General features: G+C 41.2%; 1 protein-coding gene and 1 pseudogene across 3 annotated transcripts in view; one reads left to right on the top strand and one right to left on the bottom strand.

Annotated features, from left to right (window-relative positions):
* The window catches only part of MICU3 (mitochondrial calcium uptake family member 3), a 99,736-nt gene that overhangs the window by 71,431 nt on the left and 4,500 nt on the right, over positions 1-23,805 (bottom strand). The window lies entirely within an intron of this gene.
* LOC308245552 (ubiquitin-ribosomal protein eS31 fusion protein-like) lies at positions 7,530-8,033 on the top strand (annotated as a pseudogene). The gene has a single exon. The product of its transcript is annotated as a ubiquitin-ribosomal protein eS31 fusion protein-like (transcript).

Here is a 23,805-nt window from a genome sequence, read left to right on the forward strand (position 1 = left end):
GAGGCAAGCAGCTCAGCAGTACATTAATAACAGTGCTCAGGTAAGCCATAGGAATTTGGAAATTATTTTCGCTCTGCCAAGGGTGAGAAGTGAGACAATTAACAACTCAGTATCAAGAATGGGCAGTAATGTCCCTGAACACTCCTCAGGGATCAGTCTACTATCCTAAGTCCCCTTTACACTTATATCCCAGGGCAGGGAACCCAATCTTGCCTGTGATCACAAATTACATTCCTGCTGCTTCTTGCTAGGCCTTTCCTTAGGCCTCCATGGGCCCAGACACCTCTTCTCCAGTGCATTTCCTAGAGGACCTCTCCCTGTGAAGCTGTTTTTGCACCAGCTTCTGAAGCCATGCCTCAGTCTAACTCCTGAACCACAATTTTTGCCTGTACCGTCGACGTTTGCTATGGCCTAATATGGGCTTGCTCTGTGACCTTTTGGTGCTCATGACTGCCTGTGTGTTCTCACTGAGCTGCCCTTCCTTAGGCTCAGTCTACCAGGTGTCCCAGCACACCAAACCTGCTGGACCACTGCAGTTGGTAATGTGATCCCCCTTCTAGGAGCTAATGCAGGCAACTCCTCCTCCTCCTTCACTTCTAACAATCAATTAGCAAATCCTGCTGTTCTCCCTCTCATGTTTCACAGCAGTCACCTCCACTACCTTTTCAAACACGCTCTTCTTCCCTAAAATTTTACAATAATGGCCTGTGATTTTTGCCTAACCCATCCTAAGTAAGAGAAAATAGGCAGAACTGTAGAATAATATTGTATTCTTTAACTACCTGAGAATGGTAGAAGAAATCTACAAAGTATAGTTAAAGGTTTTCATTAAAACTTTACTGCATGAATTCTACACACTATGTTCTCAGCAAAAGTAACCATCATTTTTGATAACAGCATTAAGTGACCACAGGTCAATTTAGCACCACCTTAAAAGAAGGTCTGGGGAAGAATTTGGAAATGGTTTGTTTCCCAGATTAAAAGGGAAGCATATGATCCTATCTAATAAAAGAGTAATATGCAAATTGACTGTCACTCCAACACACAAGATGGTTGCCCCCATGTGATCAAAGATGGCCACCACAAGATGGCCAGCAGGGGAGGGCAGCTGGGAGGGACCAGGCCTGCAAGGGAGGGCAGTTGGGGGCAATCAAGCCTGCAGGGGAGGGCAGTTAGGGGTGACCAGGCCTACAGAGGAGGGAAGTTGGGGGCAACCGGACCTGCAGGGAAGGGCAGTTAGGGGTGACCAGGCCTGCAGGGGAGGGCAGTTAGGTGCAAACAGGCTGGCAGGGGAGCAGTTAGGCATCAATCAGGCTGGCAGGGGAGTAGTTAGGGGGTGATCAGGCTGGCAGGCAGAAGTGGTTAGGGGCAATCAGGAAGGCAGGCAGGCGAGCAGTTGGGAGCCAGCAGTCCTGGATTATGAGAGGGATCGGGCCTAAATGGGCAGTTGGACATCCCTCAAGGGGTCCCAGATTGGAGAGGGTGCAGGCTAGGCTGAGGGATACACCCCCCTGTGCATGAATTTCGTGCACCGGGCCTCTAGTCCTGTATAATAAAAGCCTAATATGCTAATTATCTGGTCATCCAGTCATCCGTTCAACCAATCAAAGCATAATATGCTAAAGTTATGCTAAGACCTCTCAACCACTCGCTATGATGTGCACTGACCACCAGGGGGCAGACAATCTGACTAGTAGGTTAGCTTGCTGCTGGGGTCTGGCCGATCGGACTGAGCAAGACGGGCCGGACATGCCCTGGAGCCCTCCCGCGGTTCCTCCCTGGCTAGCCAACCTCCTGCATCCCTCCCCGGCCCCGATCATGAACCAGTGGGGTCCCTCAGCCTGGCCTGCACCCTTTCGTAATCCAGGACCCCTTGGGGGATGTCGGAGAGCCGGTTGCTTAAAAGGGCTTTCTGCTACTGCATTCTTCTTGCTTCCTCCAATGCCTATGCTCAATTTAGTGTACTATATCACATCTACATATCTATACTATATAATAAAGAGGTAATATGCAAATTGACTGTCACTCCCACACACAAGATGGCCGCCCCCATGTGGTCAAAGATGGCCGCCACAAGATGGCCGGCAGGGGAGGGCAGTTGTGGGTGATCAGGCCAGCAGGGGAGGGTAGTTAGGAGGGACCAGGCCTGCAAGGGAAGGCAGTTGGGGGTAACCAGGCCTGCAGGGGAGGGCAGTTAGGGGTGACCAGGCCTGCAGGGGAGGGATTGGGGCAATTGCGCTGGCAGGGGAGCAGTTAGGCGTCGATCAGGCTGGCAGGGGAGTGGTTAGGGGGTGATCAGGCTGGCAGGCAGAAGTGGTTAGGGGCAATCAGGCAGGCAGGCAGGCGAGTGGCTGGGAGCAGTCCTGGATTGTGAGAGGGATGTCCGGGCATTTGGATCGGGCCTAAACGGGCAGTCGGACATCACTTGAAGGGTCCCAGATTGGAGAGGGTGCAGGCTGGGCTGAAGGATACACACATACACCCTCCGTGCACGAATTTCGTGTACTGGGCCTCTAGTATACTATATAAAAGCCTAAGTGACCATTAGGACAAAACAACTGTAACGACTAGAACTACTGGTCAACTGGTCACTATGCACGCACTGACCACCAGGGGGGCAGATGCTCAATGCAGGAGCTACCCCCTGGTGGTCAGTGCACTCCCACAGTGGGAGCGCAGCTCAGCTGACAGACTCATCCCAGTGGCCCACCAACCTGGCAGCAGCTACTCCCTCCCTCAGTAGTCCATCATGTCCAATCTCCAGAGAACGGGCCAGGCACTGATGGAACAGCGCCACTGGCCTCCTGGAAGTCGGCTTCGGGCTCCACGGCCACTTCCCCTCCCTAGATGCTCCACAGGAAGAAAGGATATAAAAGCGGCCACTAGGTGGCTCCCAACAACTGGGCGAATGTCAGCGGGACGGATCTGGATTCTGGGCCTGCAAGGGCATCCCACTGCCGGCTCAGAGGGCCGATAGTGTCCTCGGGACCCCACCCGTGCATGAATTCATGCACTGGGCCTCTAGTAGTGTAATAACACACATTGGCACTGCTGAAATGAAACAGGTCTAGTAAAAAGTAAAAACCAATTTTCTCATGAAATCCCATTAAACTCGCCTGATCCTAGATCAGTCTAGTTATCATCTAGTAGGATAATTTGGCTTACCTGGTGGGAGAATGGGATGGGATAAAGAGCATAACAGGAAATCAATACTTGGGTAGGTTTTGATGTTCTCTATTCTCTTCCACTGACTTATTTGCCTCTTCCTACTCAAATATCATAGTGTTATTGTTTGTTAAATATGTTTTTATTGATTTCAGAGAGAGAGGAGGAAGAGATAGAAACATTAATGATACGAGAGAATCATTGATTAGCTCCCTCTTGCACCCCCATACAGGGGATCAAGCCTGCTATCCAAGCATGTGCCCTGACCTCCTGGTTCATGGGTCTGATGCTCAACCATTGAGCCACAGTGGCTGGGCCATAGTGTTTTAATGACTACAGCTTTTGGTTATGTATTTGATATTAGTAAAGCAAAATGCCATCTTATTTGGCAATCCTTTTAAAATATTTATGGCGATTGAAATGCATTTTTTCTTCAAAATACACTTCAAAATCAATGCGTCAAATTTAAAAAAAACTTACTGATGTTTTCTGTGGAATGACATTGAATTTTGGTATAATTTAGGAAGACCTGATTTTTCCAAATTGGGAACGTGGAAGTCCATTTATTCAGGTCTCCAACTATGTCTTTCAGTAAAGTTTTTCAGTTTTCTTCACAAGTTTTAGATATTTGTTATAGATTTACTCTTATACCTTGTATAGTTTCTGTGTAATTGTGACTTGGGAATGGAACCTTTTATTACTATTACATTTCAATTAATTGTTCTCCCTCTAACCAATTGAAATGTAATAGGAATAAAAGGTTCCACTGGAAAAAGGTTCCATGGTGAAGTGACTGACTTTGGTATATTTGCTCTGTATCCAACTATCCTGACTAAATTCCTTCAGTAATTTAATAACTTTTTCTTGGATTTTCTAAGTAGAGAACCGTAAGTTCTTTCAAAATAGTGACAGATATGTAGCTTATCCTTTATAATATTTATATCTCATTTTCATTGCCATACCTACTAAAGGTTTAGGTCTCTAAAAATGATGTTGAATAGTATCAGTAATATTAAGCATGCTTATCTTTATCTTGTTCCATGTTTTGAAGAGAATGCTTCCAATGAATTGCCATTAAATGCAATGTTTGCTATTGGTTTTGATAATTATCTTCTACCTTAAATTAGGAATGGGTGTTTACTTAGTCTCCTTTGTTCACCAAAAATAAATGAGTTTAGAGTTAGAATTGTTCTTAGAGATCATTTGGTCCTCTTGTTTCTTTACCTTTTTACCAGAATAGAAACATAAATAGAGTCCTCAAACCAAAATTAAAATGTGTTGGGCAAGTAGAAGCATAAACAGAAATCCCCAAAGAAAAACTCAAAAGTTAGTGAACAAAACTCTATGAATTATATTACCTTTGAGCTTTTTTAGTTTCCAAGATGAATTTCAACTAATGAACTAATGTGAATTTATTCATTCATTCAACAGATACTTGGTTGAATGAATGAATACAGTGTGCCTACTTAATACAAATGAATCAATTATAAAATAACTAATCAATTGTAAGATTACATCCTTACATGTTTTAGGGAAAAATATGAATAAGTGAGCTTGGTTTAATCACTCCTAACTAATTTCAAACCTTCCATAATTTACATGCTTCGTTCCCTATAGTTTATGAATAGACTATTTTCTTAACTAATGAGAGCACAAATGGCGAATTTGATAATTTTTTTTTACTGTGGTGGAGTTCTAATCAAGTTAAACTTTACGGTTTTTTTAGGAGGCAGACATGGAGCAGCAGTCCATGAAGTTCAGCTGAGAATATCTGACCTGACATACTAGAATCTTTGAGGAAGGGGACAGCATCAGGTCAGCAGTCTACCAAATGTCAGTAGGAACTCAGACCTTTAAAAGTTTCAGATATGCCTTTGAATTTTCCAAAGTTTGAATAAATCTAAACCTTCTGAAGTGTTAACATCACTGTTATGAACATTCAGAAACCAACAATCAATCAATAAAGGTGGAAAATGATATTCAAACCAGTTTATGAACCCTCTTGGCAGTCTTGCCTACACATGACAATGATCTTGTATCACATCAATGTTCTGAGGCTTTTAAGTATATGCATAGCCATTTACCTCGAGCACACTGGCATGAATATGTGGGTATAAGCCTTATATTATAAGGAGCAGGTTAAGTACACTTATATTCACTGGCTGATCTACTTTAATACTTTCTTTGCTTACCTAAATCCATTATATATTTTAATTTTTGAAGCATAAAATTAACCTAAATATCTTTCAATAGTATATACTATCTCAGTAAATGATACTTTTTTCATCACAAATTGCCAATAAAAACTCATCAGAAAGTATAATGTATCTAAAATGAATGGGAAAGTTAACCTGAAAGTCAAAAACCTGAATTATATCCATGTAGTTGTTAAAACATTAATTGATAAAGTGGAAGTCTATTATAAAAGAGAGGCCCAGTGCACAAAATTCGTGCACGGGTAGGGTACCTAGGCCTGGCTGGCGATCAGGGCCAATCAGGTTCCCCGCCTCCCTGCCTTTTCCTTCCCTCACCACCCACGCACTACCAATGCATGGTTCCCCCCGCCTCCTCCTTCCCTCACTCGCTCAGCACCCCGCCACCGCCACTAGTCACCCACCATGTTCCACACTGCCGCCTGCTGGTTAGAACATGTCATAGCAAGTGATTGAACTCCTGGTCTCCCAGTCGAACTCCCAAGGGGACACTTTGCATAATAGCCTTTTATATACTAGTAGATAGATAGATTCAATATCATGTGCTTAAAAAACAAGCTTTTCCAAAGTGATAAAGTACAATTTGTGAACCCAGGGAAGAGACTGACAGGAGTTATAGAAATCATGTTCATTAAGAAAAATTTTTAATTTCTATAGGTTGACATTACCCATTCTTTTCAACAATAAAGATTAATTTTTGCTTCTATAATATCTTAAAAAAAATGAATGAAATTGATAAGTCCTTCTAACCTTTGACTATAGAAATCCCATATAATAAAAGCCTAGGTGGCGTTGCACGATGTCGTCACAAGATGGCCGTCACAAGATGGTCACCACAAGATGGCTAGCAAGGGAGGGCAGTTGGGGGCGAATAGGCCAGCAGGGGAGGGCAGTTGGGGGCAACCAGGCCTGCAGGGGAGGGCAGTTGGGGGTGACCAGGCAGGTAGGGGAGGGCAGTTGGGGGCAACCAGGCCTGCAGGGGAGGGCAGTTGGGGGTGAACAGGCTGGCAGGGGAGGGCAGTTGGGGGCGATTAGGCCAGCAGGGGAGGGCAGTTGGGGGCGATCAGGCTTGCAGGGGAGCAGTTAGATGTCAATCAGGCCAGCAGGGGAACAGTTAGGGGGTGATCAGGCTGGCAGGCAGAAGCGGTTGGGGCAATCAGGCAGGCAGGTGAGCAATTAGGAGAGGACTAAGAGAGGGATGTCTGACTGCCGGTTAGGAGAGGACTAAGAGAGGGATGTCTGACTGCCGGTTTGTGAGAGGGATTATGAGATCTGGCCTCAACCGGCAGTCGGACATCTGCCAAGGGGTCCCAGATTGGAGAGGGTACAGGCCGGGCTGAGGGACACCCCCCCCTCGTGCATGAATTCCGTGCACTTGGCCTCTAGTAACAAGAATAAATGCACAGCAACCTGGTGAGAAACTTATAATTGTACTAGAGGCCCGGTGTACGAAATTTGTGGGAGCCCTCAGGGGATATCCTACTGACAGCTTAGGCCTGCCTAAGGCGCAGTCTGGCCTTCCTCTGCGAGAGGTGACTGGGCTGATCAGGGGAAGGTGCCAGCCCCATCACCCCGCTGCTGCTGCCACTGCCAGCCACCACAGCTGCCAAGGTGTTTTTATCAACACGGACTCCAGTCCCTTCACCACGAAAAAATTACAACTTTCTTTAGGCATTTTCAGATATGTCTTTCATAGGATATGACATTTCTTTCTTTCTTTCTTTCTTTCTTTCTTATCCTCACCTGAGGATATGTTTCCATTGATTTTTAGAGAGCTTGGAAGAGAGAGGGAGAGACAGAAAGAAACATCAATGTGAGAGAAACACTTCGATTGGTTGCCTCCTGCATGAGCCCTGACCCGGGCCCCAGCCAGGGAGGAGCCTGCCACCTAGGTACATACCCTTGATCAGAATTGAACCCGGACCCTGCGGTCGGCAGGCCGAAGCTCTATCCACTGAGCCAAACAGGCTAGGGTAGGATATGACATTTCTTAGCCCCTCCAGCAGTGGACCTTAGTTTTTTCCTCCATGAGTATAGTAGAAAAATCCTAGATCATCTTCTTGGATTCTTATTACCCAAGTTACCAAGAACACTGTGAGTGGTGGCGTACAGGGAGCTTAGCCAATGAGTGGTCAGAAAAGGTGTTTCCGCTTTTCCAATCCGCCATCTGCAGTGGAGTCGCTGCCAAGATGCAGATTTTCGTGAAAACCCTCACGGGGAAGACCATCACTCTCGAGGTTGAACCCTCGGATACGATAGAAAATGTAAAGGCCAAGATCCAGGATAAGGAAGGAATTCCTCCTGATCAGCAAAGACTGATCTTTGCTGGCAAGCAACTGGAAGACGGGTGTACTTAGTCTGACTACAACATTCAAAAGGAGTCCACGCTTCATCTTGTGTTGAGACTTCGGGGTGGTGCCAAGAAAAGGAAGAAGTCTTACACCACTCCCAAGAAGAACAAGCATAAGAGAAAGAAGGTTAAGCTGGCTGTCCTGAAATACTACGAAGTGGATGAGAATGGCAAAATCAGTCGTCTTCGTCGAGTGTCCTTCAGATGAATGTGGTGCTGGAGTTTTTATGGCCAGACACTTTGACAGACATTACTGTGGCAAATGTTGTCTGACCTATTGCTTCAACAAACCAGAAGACAAGTAATTGTATTTGGGTTAATAAAAGACACGAAAAGACACGAACTAAAAAAAAAAAAAGAAAAAAAAAAGAAAAGGTGTTTCCTCTGCAGCTCATGCGCAGAGGCCCCCCTGTGTTGTGTCTGCTGGGGTGGGGTTGTGCTCTGAGCCCCGCAGTGACCGCTGGGAGCACGCCCCCAGCCCTGCGTTGTGTCCGCCCCAGCAGCTATGGGCGCTTCCATCTTTGTGATGGAGTGATGGTTAATTTGCATATTATCCTTTTATTAGATTAGATGAACTAGGGAAAGCCAAAAAGAGGCGAATACAACTTTTCAAATTTGAATGAAGACTGGGAGTTACAACATAGAAAAGGTCCTAGGTTATTGTTGGAGAAAAGCAAACAAACATAATTTGAAAGCAGCTCAAATCTGGTAGATTACCCTTTGGCTACAAGGAAAATTGCAGGAGGGGCAGCAGTAGAGGGGACAGAAGCCAGAACAGAAAGGAATAGAAGAGGTAGCATGTGATTTATTTGACTCAATCCTGAACCAAGTACAAGACTCAAACTATGGATCTCAGCCAGGGATATAGGGGATACCCAGAGGTTCAAGCAGCAGGCAAATTGGCTTAAATCCATTTTTCAAAGAAGAGATGAGTAGACCACGTCAAGAGGAACCAGAGTTCAGAAAGAGCTGTTGTCCATTAGATATTGGCATAAAGCCACTGGGGTATCAGACAGGAATCCATAAGACTGGGGCTAAATCACAGGATCAGTTACATTAACAATGGCCAATTGCCAATTAATCTTAAACTTATATTCTCCTATTTGTCTTAGTGTCTGTCTATGGAGAGGTTGAACTTACAGATGGGTGGTCAGCTGAATTCTCATACCAGGAGAATACAGATCAGTCCAGCTGAAACTTAATTCACCATTATAAAAAAACAACCACTTTCCTCCATCATTAGATGAATGGATAAAGATGTGACACATGCTTACACACACACACATTATCCTATATAATAAAGAGCTAATATGCTAATTAGACTGAACAGCAGAACAACCGATGACCGGTTGTTGCAACCTTCCGGACGATGACCATCTGGGCAACCTTCCGGACGAAGCCAGGCTGTGAGGGCCGGCTGAGGCAGCCGGGGCTGCAAAGGCCAAGCCCCTTGTACGAATTTCATGCATCGGGTCTCTAGTCCTATATAATAAAGAGCTAACATGCTAATTAGACCGAACAGCAGAACGACCGTCCGGACGACCATCTGGGTGACCTTCCAGATGAAGCCGGGGATGAGAGGGCCGGCTGAGGCAGCCAGGGCTGCAAAGGCCGAGCCCCTTGCATGAATTTCATGCACCGGGCCTCTAGTAATACATATAATGGAATATCATTCAGCAACAAAAAACAATGAAATCCTGCCATTTGTGACAATATGGATCAATACAGAAGGTATTTTGAGAAGTGAAATAAGTCGGAGAAAGACAAATACTGAATAATTTCACTTATATGTATAATCTTAAAAAAACCACAAATGAACAAACACAATAAAACAAAAACAGAGAACAAACTGGTGGTTGCCAAAGGGAAGATGGCTGAGGAGATGGATGAAAAAGTGAAGGGGATCACAGTCAATAATATTATGATTACTTTGCATGGTGACAGATGGTTACTAGACTTAGTGTGGTGATCACACTGTAAGACATATAAAAATGTTGAGTCACTAGGTTGTACAACTGAAACTAATATAACCTTGTATGGTGACTACTTGAATAAAAAATTTTATAAACAAACAAAAAGCAATTATTTTCTTTCTCAAAATTCGAGGCCTTCACCAATTAATCCTTTCTTTATCTAGTATATTAGATAGGATGGGCTAAATTCCTCAAATGTAATTATTCAAACACAACAGAAATGTGTTCATTCCAGAAAGGACATGCTAGGTCTGCGGGGTGGGATGGGACTATTTAAGGGGGGTGGGTGGAGCAGGAAGTTCTGATTCACACATTCATCAAAGATCCAGGGTGATGATGACTGCCATTATTATCAACCAATGTGGGGCGGGGGCAGGATGGAGAAGTTCATGTGAGGAGCTTTTATAGGCCAGGCCTAGAAGTGGTCAATCGAAGAGAATTTAGTCACTTAAGTGCAAAGGATAATGGATAACGAACCCGGCATCCACAGCTCTAACTATTATGGGGTAAGAGAAGAGATTATGGTCAACAGCTTGCAGTTTCTGTCACACTAACTTTTGGTGACAACATCAAGGACTCATGAAATATAAAGACTAGGGAAAAAACATTAGAATTATATATAGTATGTTTAACAAAGACTTGGAGAGATACAGTTCCAAAACAAACCATATCTGTAACCTCTTGGGAGGTAAGACTTCTAAATGACCTTCATCAATTTTTTAGGAAATACTAAACCACTGTGATTCACCTTAGATTGACACTTCCACACATTTTATCCTCTGCATATTGTATTTCTCCTCAAAGTCTTAAACACAGCCACCATTCACTTGAAATGTAATGTTTGCACTTGCACTCTCCCAGCTTTGTTTTTCCAAATTTGGCAAAACGCTTCAATAACTCTGACCTTTTCACTAAACAAAATCAGTGAGATTAAGAAAACATTCGTTCTGGTCCTCCATCCTTGAATATTGAGAGAAGTTGAGTGTAAACTGATGTTTTGTGCTCCATCTCACAAACCTATCCACAGTATCTATGGGAGGCTGAACAGTAATTCCTGTCCAAAAGTTTAATTTACAAAAACTGAATTGAACTGTCTATATGTAAAAAGATGATGACCTTTAAAATTTTGATATATGATTATAAAACAGTTATTCCTAAACTAAATTTGGTTGACAGACTGCTATACTCAAAATATCCAAATAAAAGAACTAAAAACTCTTAAAATTTAAGTAACAAATAATATATAAAAATTACTCCAAAATTTACATATATATAGTATAAACTTAAGTTTAAATTCTAACAAGTTCATTTCTTTCATTAATAAAGTAAAATTCACTCTGAAAATGAAGTATCATCAAACTTAAAAAAAAATGAAACTATAAGTATGATTTCAACAAATATTACCTTATTAAATTAATACAATTATGATTTCTTGGCTTCATGTGAGCATATTCTAACTAGATATGTTAACATTTTTATGGTGTTATTTTCACAGAAAAGGAGAATACAGACATCCTAAGTTTAAGCACTATTGCAATCCTATCTAATAAAAGAGTAATATGCAAATTGACCATACCTCTGCCACACCCACCAGCCAGCCCACCAGCCAATCAGGAGCGAGTATGCAAATTAACCCAACCAAGATGGCCACAGCCACGAAGAGAGCAGGAGGCTTGGGTTTCCCTGGCAATGGAGGAAGCCAAGCTTTCCACCCGCCCTGGCCTGCCATGGCCTCTGCTTAAGGCTACAAAGTTTCAATTATAGAAGATATATAAATCCCAACAAAAATGGCAGCAGCCACGGAGCGAGCAGAAGGCTTGGCTCCACTCAAGGCTACAAAGTTTCAATTATAGAAAATAAATAAATCCCAGATACCAGGGCCTCTGCTTGGGTCACCAGGGGGTGTGGCCAGCCTGCAAACCACCACAGGCCCCTCACCCAGGCTACCCCACACCCCAAGGGAACCCCCACCCTGATCTGGGAGATCCTTCAGGGCAAACCAGCCAGCCTCCACCCGTGCACCAGGCCTCTATCCTATCTAATCCTCCCATCTAATAAAAGAATAATATGCAAATTGGCCATCATTCCAACACACAAGATGGCTGCCCCCATGTGGTCAAAGATGACTGACCCCATGTGGACACAAGATGACCACCACAAGATGGCCAGTAGGGGAGGGTAGTTGGGAGGGACCAGGTCTGCAAGGGAGGGCTTGTGGGTGATCAGGCCAGCAGGGGAGGGCAGTTGGGAGGGACCAGGCCTGCAAGGGAGGGAAGTTGGGGACGACCAGGCCTGCAGGGAAGGGCAGTTGGGGGGGGACCCAGGCCTGCAGGGGAGAGCAGTTGGGGGGAACCAGGCCTGCAGGGGAGGGCAGTTAGGGGTGACCAGGCCTGCAGGGGAAGGCAGTTAGGGGTGACCAGGCCTGCAGAGGAGGGCAGTTAGGGGTGACCAGGCCTGCAGGGGAGGGCAGTTAGGGGCAAACAGGCTGGCAGGGGAGCAGTTAGGCATCAATCAGGCTGGCAGGGGAGTGGTTAGGGCATGATCAGGCTGGCAGGCAGAAGTGGTTAGGGGCAATCAGGATGGCAGGCAGGAGAGCAGTTGGGAGCCAGTAGTCCTGGATTGTGAGAGGGATGTCCTACCAGGATTGGGCCTAAATGGGCAGTCGGACATCCCTGGAGGGGTCCCAGATTGGAGAGGGTGCAGGCTGGGCTGAGGGACAGCCTCCTCCCCCACCCCCCCCGGGAATAAATTTCGTGCACTGGGCCTCTAGTATTTTTACATGTGGCAAATTTCATTGAGGAAATTGAATTTTTCCTATTAAAAAGATCTCGCAAAACTGCTACTGAGAACTACACAAGCATGGGTTTCAGAGTTGGCACATCAATTATCTTTACTGCAAGTGCAAGAAAACACAACAGAAAAATGAAATCACAGAAATCTAGAGGTAGGCGAGAATTTAAATTTGCCTTTTTATTTTATTCCTTCTAGGAAATTATATTTTACACATTCTAGGAAACTATTTTATGGTACTTACTAACATTCTTTTCAAGTCTGCTAAACAAATGTTTAGGGAATATTCTTTCTAGCTCCAGAAAGCTCTGTCTTTTTTGTTACACTGAGAGATTGTGAACTACATTCTAATTCTTTAACCACAGTTTCCCTACTTATAAAAACGGAGAATTTCATGGACATCAAAATTTCAAACACACCTGTAAACTAACACACACAATTTATTCGTAAAATTGAGTAAGGATCATTTTCAGGTACTTTGTGGATATGCTGACATAAGAGCAGTGGCCTAAGAAGTGGTAGAAATTATAAAAATTATATTTTAAAAATTATCTCATCTTTCCAAAGGAAATAAAAATGTGTCAATGCAATTATATTATCTGGAATTTCCAAACTCAGATCTTTGTAACTTGTACTTAGATGTTACTTCTGAAGGCAGTGAAAACCAAGGCCTTCCGGCAACAGAGTATATCATTATTCCTCCTAAGAATAACAGAAAGCAAAGGTTCACTGCCAAGGCACAGTGTCGTGTTACTTCAGGTCAGCAATTTGAAAATTTACTCTGTGGTAAAGTCTGGTTTTCTCAGGGAGGCAAGATTAAATGCCAGATAAAGGATTCACTACTTGACAATTAGAGAAACTGATGCCTACAAGCTGATAATATCCCAAAGAGGTAACTTGAGACAATTATATCAATTATCTAAACACTGTATAATGCATTATCTCTTAGCAGCCAAGAAACAGACATGAAAATGAAGAATGGAAAAAGGAAAAATAAAAACCATTTGTATTAACCAAAACTGTTTATTCATCCTTATTAATTTCTTTTAAAAAAGTATTTGTTTTATATTAAATTAAATCAGTATTAATGTTTTAAAATGAATGATTAGAAAGTTTACTTGATTATATGTAGGAAGTTTAGAATTTTATGCCCTGATATTGGCAACTGTACCAACATTTTATGAAACATTACAAAGCACATATCTTTTAAATTTGGATTTTTATTTTACATTTTCTGGGCAAAAATCTTATGAGATGTATATGAGACTCAATTCACATCTATTTTTTACCCCAGTTAAAAAAATGTTCATGGAAGTATTACACTTGCTTTCTCTAACGGCTTCAGGCTTATTTAAAAGCTTCTAAGAAGATAAAAGTAGTAACTATTTTTTGCTTGTTGGGTGGTCGAAAGGTTAAACATAAAATTCCCAGTGTGGGAAAATCCCAAAGTACTCTAGGTGAAATGTTTCGATGCTTAGTAAATGTATCTATGTGGAAATACACACAGCTGAAGACCAGCCAATAGTATTTCCCTGACTGAGATAAAATAGAAAAAGAAAGTTGTAAAATAGGGGGGGTGGGGGTGGGGGAAAGAACGATCACTTACGATGTTAAAGTGTCCACTGTACTGTAACAGTAGCTTACACTATAGGGTTCTTCACACCATTTCTCTCCTGCTCTGTACAGCAAGGCTTCTGGAGAGAGCTGCCTACATTTCCTGTCTCTGATATCCTCTACTTCAGCTGGTTCTCCCCTCTATCTCTCTACTAAAACTGCTTGTCAAGGTCATCGATAATTTCCTTGTTTCTAAATCTAAAGGTCAATACTCAGTTTTCATCTTACAGCATCTGACACTGCTGATAACTCATCTATGACCTTGACAGTTTTAGTGGAGGGATAGAGGGGAGAACTCCTGATTTTTGTCCTACTCCCCTGCAAGTTCCTTCCCAATACTTTTGCTGGTACTTCTCATCTACACAGTGCCCTATGGTGGTTCCACTCACCCACAGTGTCCTATGAACCTCTCTTATTTTAATCTACAATTACTTCTTTGAAGATCTCATCTAGGTTTTACATATTATAAATTCACTATCAAATCCAAAATGGAGGTCATTTACCAAAGATAGGGCAAGGGGCATGTACTGCAGGTACAGCGGAACACAATACTTTGGAATAGCTTTTGTGGGATGAGAAATGGAGGCATCAGGGACATGTAAAAGGACTGTTAAACATGTGTCTTTAGGCACACAGTTCAGTTTCTCAAGAGTATATACTACCCAGATAGAATTTTGGAGATAGGAAGTATGTAAATCCTCAATTTAACACACACTGTCAATTTATTTTCCAAAGGTTTGTACCCCTACCACCAGAGTGTAAGAATTTTTGTTGTTCCACATCAATGCCAACATTTTTAATTTTACCAATTTAATTAACAACAAATGGTGTTTTACTCTGGTTATCATAATATTTCCCTATAGTGATGTTGAACATCTTTTCATGTGTTTACTGTTTTTAATATATCCCTCTTGAATTGCCTATATAGACCCTTTGCTTATTTTTCTGTTATATTGTCTTTTTTTCTTATTGATTTGTAGATCATCATGATATATTCTGGATATTTATTACTTGCAAGTGCTATATAATGTAAGTTATCTTCTTCCATTCCAAGGTTTGTTTGTATTTTATTAGATACTAGTAGCCCTGTGCATGTATCCGTGCGCCAGTAGGTCACTGCTGCCCTCCTGTAGCTCTCCGCCCGCTGCCCCGCCCTCTTATAGCTCCCCCACTCCCCTTTCGCTCCCCCATAGCTTGCTGCCCTGCCCTCTCCTGTAGGTCTCTGCCGCCCACTTGTAGTTCGCTGTCCCACCCTCCTGCAGATCTGTGATCCAGTAATTACGCCTCAGGGCGTAACAGATAATTAGCATATTCCTCTCTTATTATATAGGACTAGAGGCCTGGTGCACAAAATTTGTGCATGGAGGGGGGCTCCCTCAGCCCAGCCTGTACCCTCTCTCCTTGGGGGATGTCCGACTGCCTGTGGTGGGATCGGGCCTAAACGGGCAGTCGTACATCCCTCTCACATTCTGGGACCGCTGGCTCCTAATTGCTCACCTGCCTGCCTGTCTGATCGCCCCTAACTGCCTCTGCCTGCCAGCCTGATCACCCCTAACCGCCCTCCCCTGCCGGCCTGGTTGCCCCTAACTGCCTCTGCCTGCCTGATCGCCCCTAACTGCCCTCCCCTGCCGGCCTGGTTGCCCCCAAACTGCCCTCCCCTGTCAGCCTGATCTCACCCAAATGGCCCTCCCTTGCCAGCCTGATCCCACCCCCAACTGCCCTCCCCTTCTGGCCTGGTTGCCCCCAACTGCCCTCCCCTGCTGGCCTGATCTCGCCCCCAACGGCCCTCCCCTGCAGGCCTGATATCGCCCCCAACTGCCCTCCTCTGCTGGCCAATTTAGTTCTGATTGGTTGGTTTCTATGCCAGTCAGCGTCAAAAGCTCCACTTCCTAGGCAGCCATTGGCTCCCCACAGCACCCAGATTTGGTTCTGATTGGTCAGTTCCTATGCAAATCAACATCAAAAGCTCTGCCTCCTAGGCAGCCATTGGTTCTTCATAGCACCCACATTTGGTTCTGATTGATTGGTTCTTATGCCAGTCAGGGTCTCTGGGCCTATCAATGGGGCCTGATCAGAAAGGCAGGGCTGATCAGCAGCCCTGGTGGAGGCCTGAAAAGAAATGGAGGCATGGCTGCTGGCAAGACTGGGAGAGAAAGAGAGAGGAAAGTGCTGATCAAAAGCTGCCACAGAGGCAACAGATTAGTCCCTGCTTCTCTCTTCAGGCCTCTCTCTGGCCCTGATTTGCAGCCCCCTCAGCAGCCAGTGCTGGGGCACCGCGCCTGCAGCAGAAGCAGTCGGGAGGACTGACTTCCCGGTTGTTGAAGCCTTGGTTGTTACTGGTCATTACAACCCAGGGTTTTTATATATTAGGATTGTTTTAATGAAGTAAAATGTTGCAGTATTACCATACTAGATTGTGCTTTTGTCTTGTTTTGAAAATCCTCCTCCTCTTAAGTTCAAAATTTTATTTTCATATATAGTTTTCTAAATATGTTAAAGTTTCACATTTAAAACTCTAATCCACTTGATTATGTCATAAAGTAGGCATCTAATTTTATTTTTATTTCCCTTATAGCATTTAACTCTAATCAAGCCCTATTGTCTTGTATATTATTATTGTTCAATATTTAAGAACCACCTTAGTTTAACTCCTTTCAAAATAATAATATTGGTGTAATATATAGTCACTGTTTAAGAATTACTCCATTTTTACCAATTTCTTCATTTATCATTGCATCTTGATTTTCACCTTTCTTTTTATGTTCATTCCTTCCTGATATTCTCTCTTTAATAGTTCTTTTAATGATGATCTGAGACTTGTAAACTCTCTCAGTCTTATAAAAATAAATGGGAAGCCATAAAAATACTAGAGGAATCCACAGGCAGTGAAATCTCAGACATATGCCGAAGCAATTTCTTCACTGATACTGCTCCTAAGGCAATGGAAACTAAAAAGAAAATAAACAAATGGGACTATATCAAAATAAAAAGCATTTGCACAGCAAAGGAAACCATCAACAAAACAACAAGAAAGCCCACTGCATGGGAGAACATATTTGTCAATGATATCACTGATAAGGGTTTAATCTCCAACATTTACCAGGAACTCATACAACTTAACAAAAGAAGATAAACAACACAATCAAAAAATGGGCAATGGACCTAAATAGATACTTTTCAAAAGAAGACAGAAGGAAGGTCAAGAGACATATGAAAACCTGCTCAAAGTCACTAATCATCCGAGAGATGGAAATCAAAACAACAATGCAGTACCATCTCACACCTGTCAGAATGGCTATCATCAAAAAATCAACAAATGACAAGTGCTGGCGAGGATGTGGAGAAAAAGGAACCCTCGTGCACTGCTGGTGGGAATGCAGACTGGTGCAGCCACTGTGGAGAACAGTATGGAGTTTCCTCAAAAAACTAAAAATGGAACACCCATTTGACCCAGTGATCCCACTTCTAGGAATATATCCCAAGAAACTAGAAACACGAATCAGAAAGGGTATATGCACCCCTATGTTCGTAGCGGCACAATTCACCATAGCTAAGATTTGGAAACAGCCTAAATGCCCATCAGCAGATGAGTGGATTAAAAAACTGTGGTACATCTACACAATGGAATACTACGCTGTGGTAAAAAAGAAGGAGTTCTTACCATTTGAAACAACATGGATGGAGCTGGAGAGCATTATGCTAAGTGAAATAAGCCAGACAGAGAAAGATAAATATCACATGATCTCACTCATTTGTGGAATATAATGAACAACATAAACTGATGAACAAAAACAGATCCAGAGACAGAGAAACATCGATCAGAACGTCAAACCTCAGGGAAGGTAGGGGAGGGTGGGGGTAAGGGGGAGAGATCAACCAAAGGACTTGTATGCATGCATAAAAGCCTAACCAATGGACACAGACAACAGGGGGGTGGGGGCATGAATGGGGGGTAAGGGGGACAATGGGGGAATAAGGACACATGTAAAACCTTAATAAATAAATTGAAAAATAAATAAATACATTTATTTTGTTCTCATTCCTACATGATAATTTACCTAGGTATGGAAATCTATGTTGGCAGTTATTTTCTCTCAGCATTTTGAAGATATAGTCTCTACTGTCTTCTGACTTCTACCAATTGCCATAGATTCATCTTCAATCAGCCCAAAAGCTATGCCTTTATGGAAATCTGCCCTCTCTATCTTTGATTTTAGTTTTACTATAATCTAACTAAATATAGATTAATTTTCATTTATCCTGCATCAGTTACATCTTATATCCTGCCTAACCTTTCCAACCTCCAATGACCATATTTTACATTTCTAGAAGTCCTATTTGAGTCTTAATATAACCTACTTATTATTTTTCTTTGTGTATTTAATCTTTTTTAATATACTTAACTTATAGACTCAACCAAATTATTCTATTATTAAGTTGTTAGGAATCTAATCAGCTTACTGACTCTTTCTTATAGAACTTTATATTTTATACTTTTGGATTATAAACTTATCCTCTTGTATATCTTATTTATAAAATTTACATGTGGCCAGTGTTCAGGGCATTTCCTTCCAAAGAAGTTTTGCATTTCAATCTGCCAGCAACATCAGCTTTTCTCAGCTTGGGTAACACAAGTTCTAACTCTGATTCCATATGAGGTAGTATGGGACCATGTTTATATAGTCTCAGGAGAGTCTTTTTTTTTTTTTTTTTTCTACTTAGAGCTCAGGCAGACATCTTCAGATTTCCTTGTCATCAACTTTTACTGGATGGATGATTATTTTCTAGCTCATTCTTTTGATAAGTCCTAGGCTTTAGAAAGGAAGGGTCTTAGTTCTAACTTCCAAAGGTCTTGTCTCCTGTCCCCATATAGGCTTAGTCCCTAGAATTCCATGGATAATGACCCATCACTCTCCCAAGTAAGCTACAGCTCACAGTGTTCTATTATTAGTTTCCTTTTCATTTCTGCCCCTGGCAATTTTCTTTAACTCATTATAAGTACAATAGGGTATTTAAAAGGATGTTTAAAATATTTTTATGACTGATATGCTGTATTGGTAGAACCAGAAATCTAATCCATTTATTTTATTAAATGGGCATTCCATAATTTATTTATGAGCATTTCTTTCATTTAAAAGTCATTTTCCCAACACAACTGTAAGCCTAAGAAAGACTGATAAATATATTTATTACCTGCTCTTTAGTTTTTCTTAGAAAGAGAACTCTGACTTTTAGCTAATCACAATAGCACAAAGAACAAAGGTTACAATTTTCAAGCTTTATTGCAGTTAGATTGAGTCAACAGACTAAGTTTAGGTCAGTGAAATGCAAATTATTTTTTTGAGAATTCCTGGAAGGTCACTTAAAAGGTGCTGACTCAGCTATATAAGGAACCAGTAACAAAGGCAAAGCTCTTTATTGTACCCTGCTTCACTATTTCACTATATTATTTCCATAATCACTTTAATCACTGAGTTTAAAGCTATTATAGAGGGCAATCATAAGTAGATATTGGCAAAGAGATCATTGTAGAGGGAGGACATGAGGGAAAGGATATGAGGAAGATCTATATTTTCCCAAGCATATGTTAAATATTTACTAATATGTGAAAATAAAATTGCTTTTGCACTAGGATGTAGTGTGGTGAATGAATCAGTGTCTTCACCAAATATTATAGGTTAGGTACCTCTGATCTTTCTGTCCCTCAGTACCTTGTTTTTCCAAAGGAATTAAACTCCCTAAGGAGTCACTCTGCTCTCCTACAACTAAGAAAGCATAACTGCAGATACTTGTATCATACAGTACATTAAAGAATGCCACTTGGGAAAACTTCCTGAATAAAACATACCACCAAAAAATGGAAGAGACATGTTTCTTTCTTCACCTGCCTGTAATCAAACAATATATCCTTACTCCCCAAGTAACTTCTGCTCTTACATAGCCGACATTCAGATAATCCCTCTCTGGTTCACTTCTCCATATCCTTCTAATTTTCACCATTTTATTGAAGATCAATGTTCAACCCAATTTATGGCTGTAGCCATGTTCCAACTTCTTTTGGGTAAGGGATGCAATAGAAGACCAAAGACACAATGTGCTACTCACCTATAATTTGCCAGGAAATGGCAGGAACTTTGAGAAGTTGGCCTGCTCCCTACAGTTTTATAAAAATTAAAAAATAACTACTATAATAATTCAGGATAAGTTCTAAATTTTATTATTTGGTGACATATAGGTATAATATTTTTGATAAGAATTTAGTTCACAATAGCACCCAGTATTTGTAGTTTTACCAATAATATTTAGAACATTAGATCCAAGTATGAAGTATAGATTTTAACCTTACTCCTAAATAGGATGTCTTGACTTTGACTAAGTCTGTGTTATAAAATACTCAAATCAGAACTCTTCCCTGACTTTCATGATGACTCGGTACTCACCAGGGCTGACAGACCAGAGGACATGAAAGGCACGTGTGTTTTAGCATATCTGCACAGTGCTGGACAGAAAGGTTACTAACACTACATTCTTTACAAGGAGGACATAAAATCCTGCTGTGACCCATTTACTTGTACAGGAAACGGTCTGGAGGAAGCCATGAGACAACAAAGATTGGTGAAAGTTCGAGTCACACTGGTTTACTTTCACTGTAAACCCTAGACCACAGCTGCCTATTATTGACCTTAGGATTCCATCACTGATCCTGTGTTATTAATATCTCAAAACCTTTCTTAATCTTCTGGGGACAATGAGTGAATGTACTTATATGAATACTAGTAGCCCTGCGTGTGAATCTGTGTGCCAGTAGGTCGCTCCTGTAGCTCTCCACCTGCTGCCCCACCCCCATAGCTTGATGCCCTGCCCCCTCTTATAGCTCTCTGCTGCCTGCTTGTAGTTCGCTACCCCACACTCCTGCAGATCTGTGATCCGGTCGTTACGCCTCACGGTGTAACCGATAATTAGCATATTCCTCTCTTATTATATAGGATGGAGAATTATAAATCATATCTCATCTTTAGATTTGTAAGAATAACTTTAAAGTGGTTAGAAGAAGTACAGAACTAATGGGCTGGAACTAGCTTAAACTGGGTCTAACCTATGACAGCCTTTCTGACATGATGTAAGCCTGTTAGGAATATTCACTTTTGAATTATTGCAAGCAGTTTGAATAATCCATTATATTACTTCCAAGGAAAGGGATAATCCAAATATTTCACATAGTCAATACTTATAGCATCAATTGGATAGATATTATCCTTATCAGAGGCAGAAAAAATGGAATTATTTTAAATTCTTTTATATACACTTCCTATGCCTAATTTTGAAGGTGGAGTTGAGTATTAAAATAGTTAAAAGACAACTTAGTGAATGGAGAAAAAAAGCAGAAAACTTGGATTCTACTTTCCCAATTTGGAAAAGACAATTCTTTAATGAGCAAATAAATGTCCTAGGCTAGTCAACTGAATGACAATGCACTAAACTTGCACATTTTACTTAGCTTATATAACCTATCAACACTTGAGAGAATAAACGAGTAAGGTAAAAAAGCAATGCATTTTAAACTTCCTGCTCAGTACACAAGTGACTAGGCATTTTCTTTAATGCCAGATAAATAGCCATAAATAGAACTTGTCTGGCTTTTTAAAACACATTTTTCTCCAACACAAGAGTATTTACACTAGACAAAATAAAGTTACTCAAATTCTCAGTGTTTAGAACAATTACAGAAGATTAGTTAGAACTAACATTCTACATTTTAAACTTGCCTATCAAGTTTACACAACAGAATAAAATCTGTAGTATAAGTTGGTATATTGCCTATGTAAGTTAAATATTATATTATGGGGAAAAAGTACTAATCAGATCATATTACTAAGGGTTATACATCTCAAAAAAAGGAATAACATAATAATTAGAATAGCAAAAGTTGTGACCATGTAAAAATATTCATTGAAAACTACATTTCATGAGTAAGCTAAAAATTCATTTTATCATTTAAAACTCCTATTTAATCATGGAAATACAAAACAGAAGCAAATTAAAAGATGTGATAGTACCCCGGTCAGTTTGTGCAGTGGTTAGAGCAGTGGCCCACAAAGGGTCAAGGATTCCCAGTCAAGAGCACGTGCCTCAGTTGCAGGCTCAATCCCCAACCCAGGTTTGTGAGAATCAAGTAGGAAATTACATTAAACCCCAATAGTATTACCCGAATTCCAATTCAAAATACAATTCAGTGTTTTTATTTATTTATTTTGAATGTGGAAATTACATAGACCAAGGAAAAAAACCTGTTATACACTTTCATTCAAACTGATTAATATACACTTCTGGAGAATTTCTAAGTCTTGGAAGAGAATTACAGATGATAAATTTTTTAAAATTTAAATTCAAGGTCATGACAATTTTATTTCCTAATTCCCTAGGTGAATCTAAATAAAAGGATATCCATAAAATGCTGTAACTATCGTTCACTGCAACCCAGACAACAGGTGCATGCATTTCTATAACTCCAGGTTTTGTACAGCCAGAGGAGGAATATTATTTCCAAAGTCATTCAAATTTTATTCTGCGATTTACTTAGAAAAAAACCAAAACTACACTCAAATTGTTATATGTGGATTTACACCATGGTCAGGCCACTAGAAGGAATGCAGGTAGCATCTGGAGGATTTGTCTGTCACAAAGTGATTCAGAAAACCAAAAGAGGTGATTGCCTAATTTAGCTTCCTATACAACGTTATTCTACACAGAATTAACCTATTTTCAATTTCACCTCTATGTGACTTCCCTCACTCTGTAGTGTTTGTATTTTAAACATCTGGCAAATTCTTTGATATTCTGGAAAGAAGAAGTATAACCTTGTCTCAAAATGTGCTGCCCTAAAAAGAGGTTGGAAAAGAGATAAAGTGAAAGAAACTTAAAAATGAATGATTACTGGAAATTATTATAGAAATAAACAAGAAAGATACAAATACTGTTATCTTTTTTACTTGAGAATAAAAATAAGTTGCTTAGAGCTTCTTAAGATTAACAAGTCATAAAATAGATCATGTGTTCTGTATAATAAGTAAAACACTGGATTAAAGTATGTTAAGTAATCCAGTAAAGTAATTCTGGCTCTGAAACAAAAAGGCAGTTGTAGAACAAAACTTTTTTCCATTAATAAAAACAATACTTTAAGGCTAAAACTAAAAGGTTCTAAACAGAATCTTGTCAACATCTCTTTATAATATTAATAAAGTTCAGGGCCATGTTTACTGAAAAAATTTTGGCAAGATAAACTTGCACAATTAAAATAAATATAGTGTCACGTGATTTGGTTTCCCAAAGCCTGGAATTTTGACCTTAACTGAAGTCTTCCCAATTCCAATGCTATAAATAACTACTATAGCTGAACAAGATATTAAACTATTAATTCTCACAGACTGTGGTTGTGTCTTTTCAATGTGCACGTCCCATGCAAGTATTTGATATAAACTTAATCATTTGATAAACATTTATTGCATATCTATCAGGGTTATGCTCCATACCAGACAATCTATATATATAAAAGCCTAAGCAACCGTCATAACCCAAATGACCGAACAGGCTGCGTGGGGCGACCAGGTGGCAAGGGGGGCAGTGAGAGGCAACCAGGCCAGCAGAGGGGGCAGTTGGTGGTGACCAGGCCATCAGGGGGGGCAGTTAGGGGTGATCAGGC

Source organism: Plecotus auritus (assembly GCF_963455305.1).
Source record: "Plecotus auritus genome assembly, chromosome: 3".
Taxonomy (NCBI): Eukaryota; Metazoa; Chordata; class Mammalia; order Chiroptera; family Vespertilionidae; genus Plecotus; species Plecotus auritus.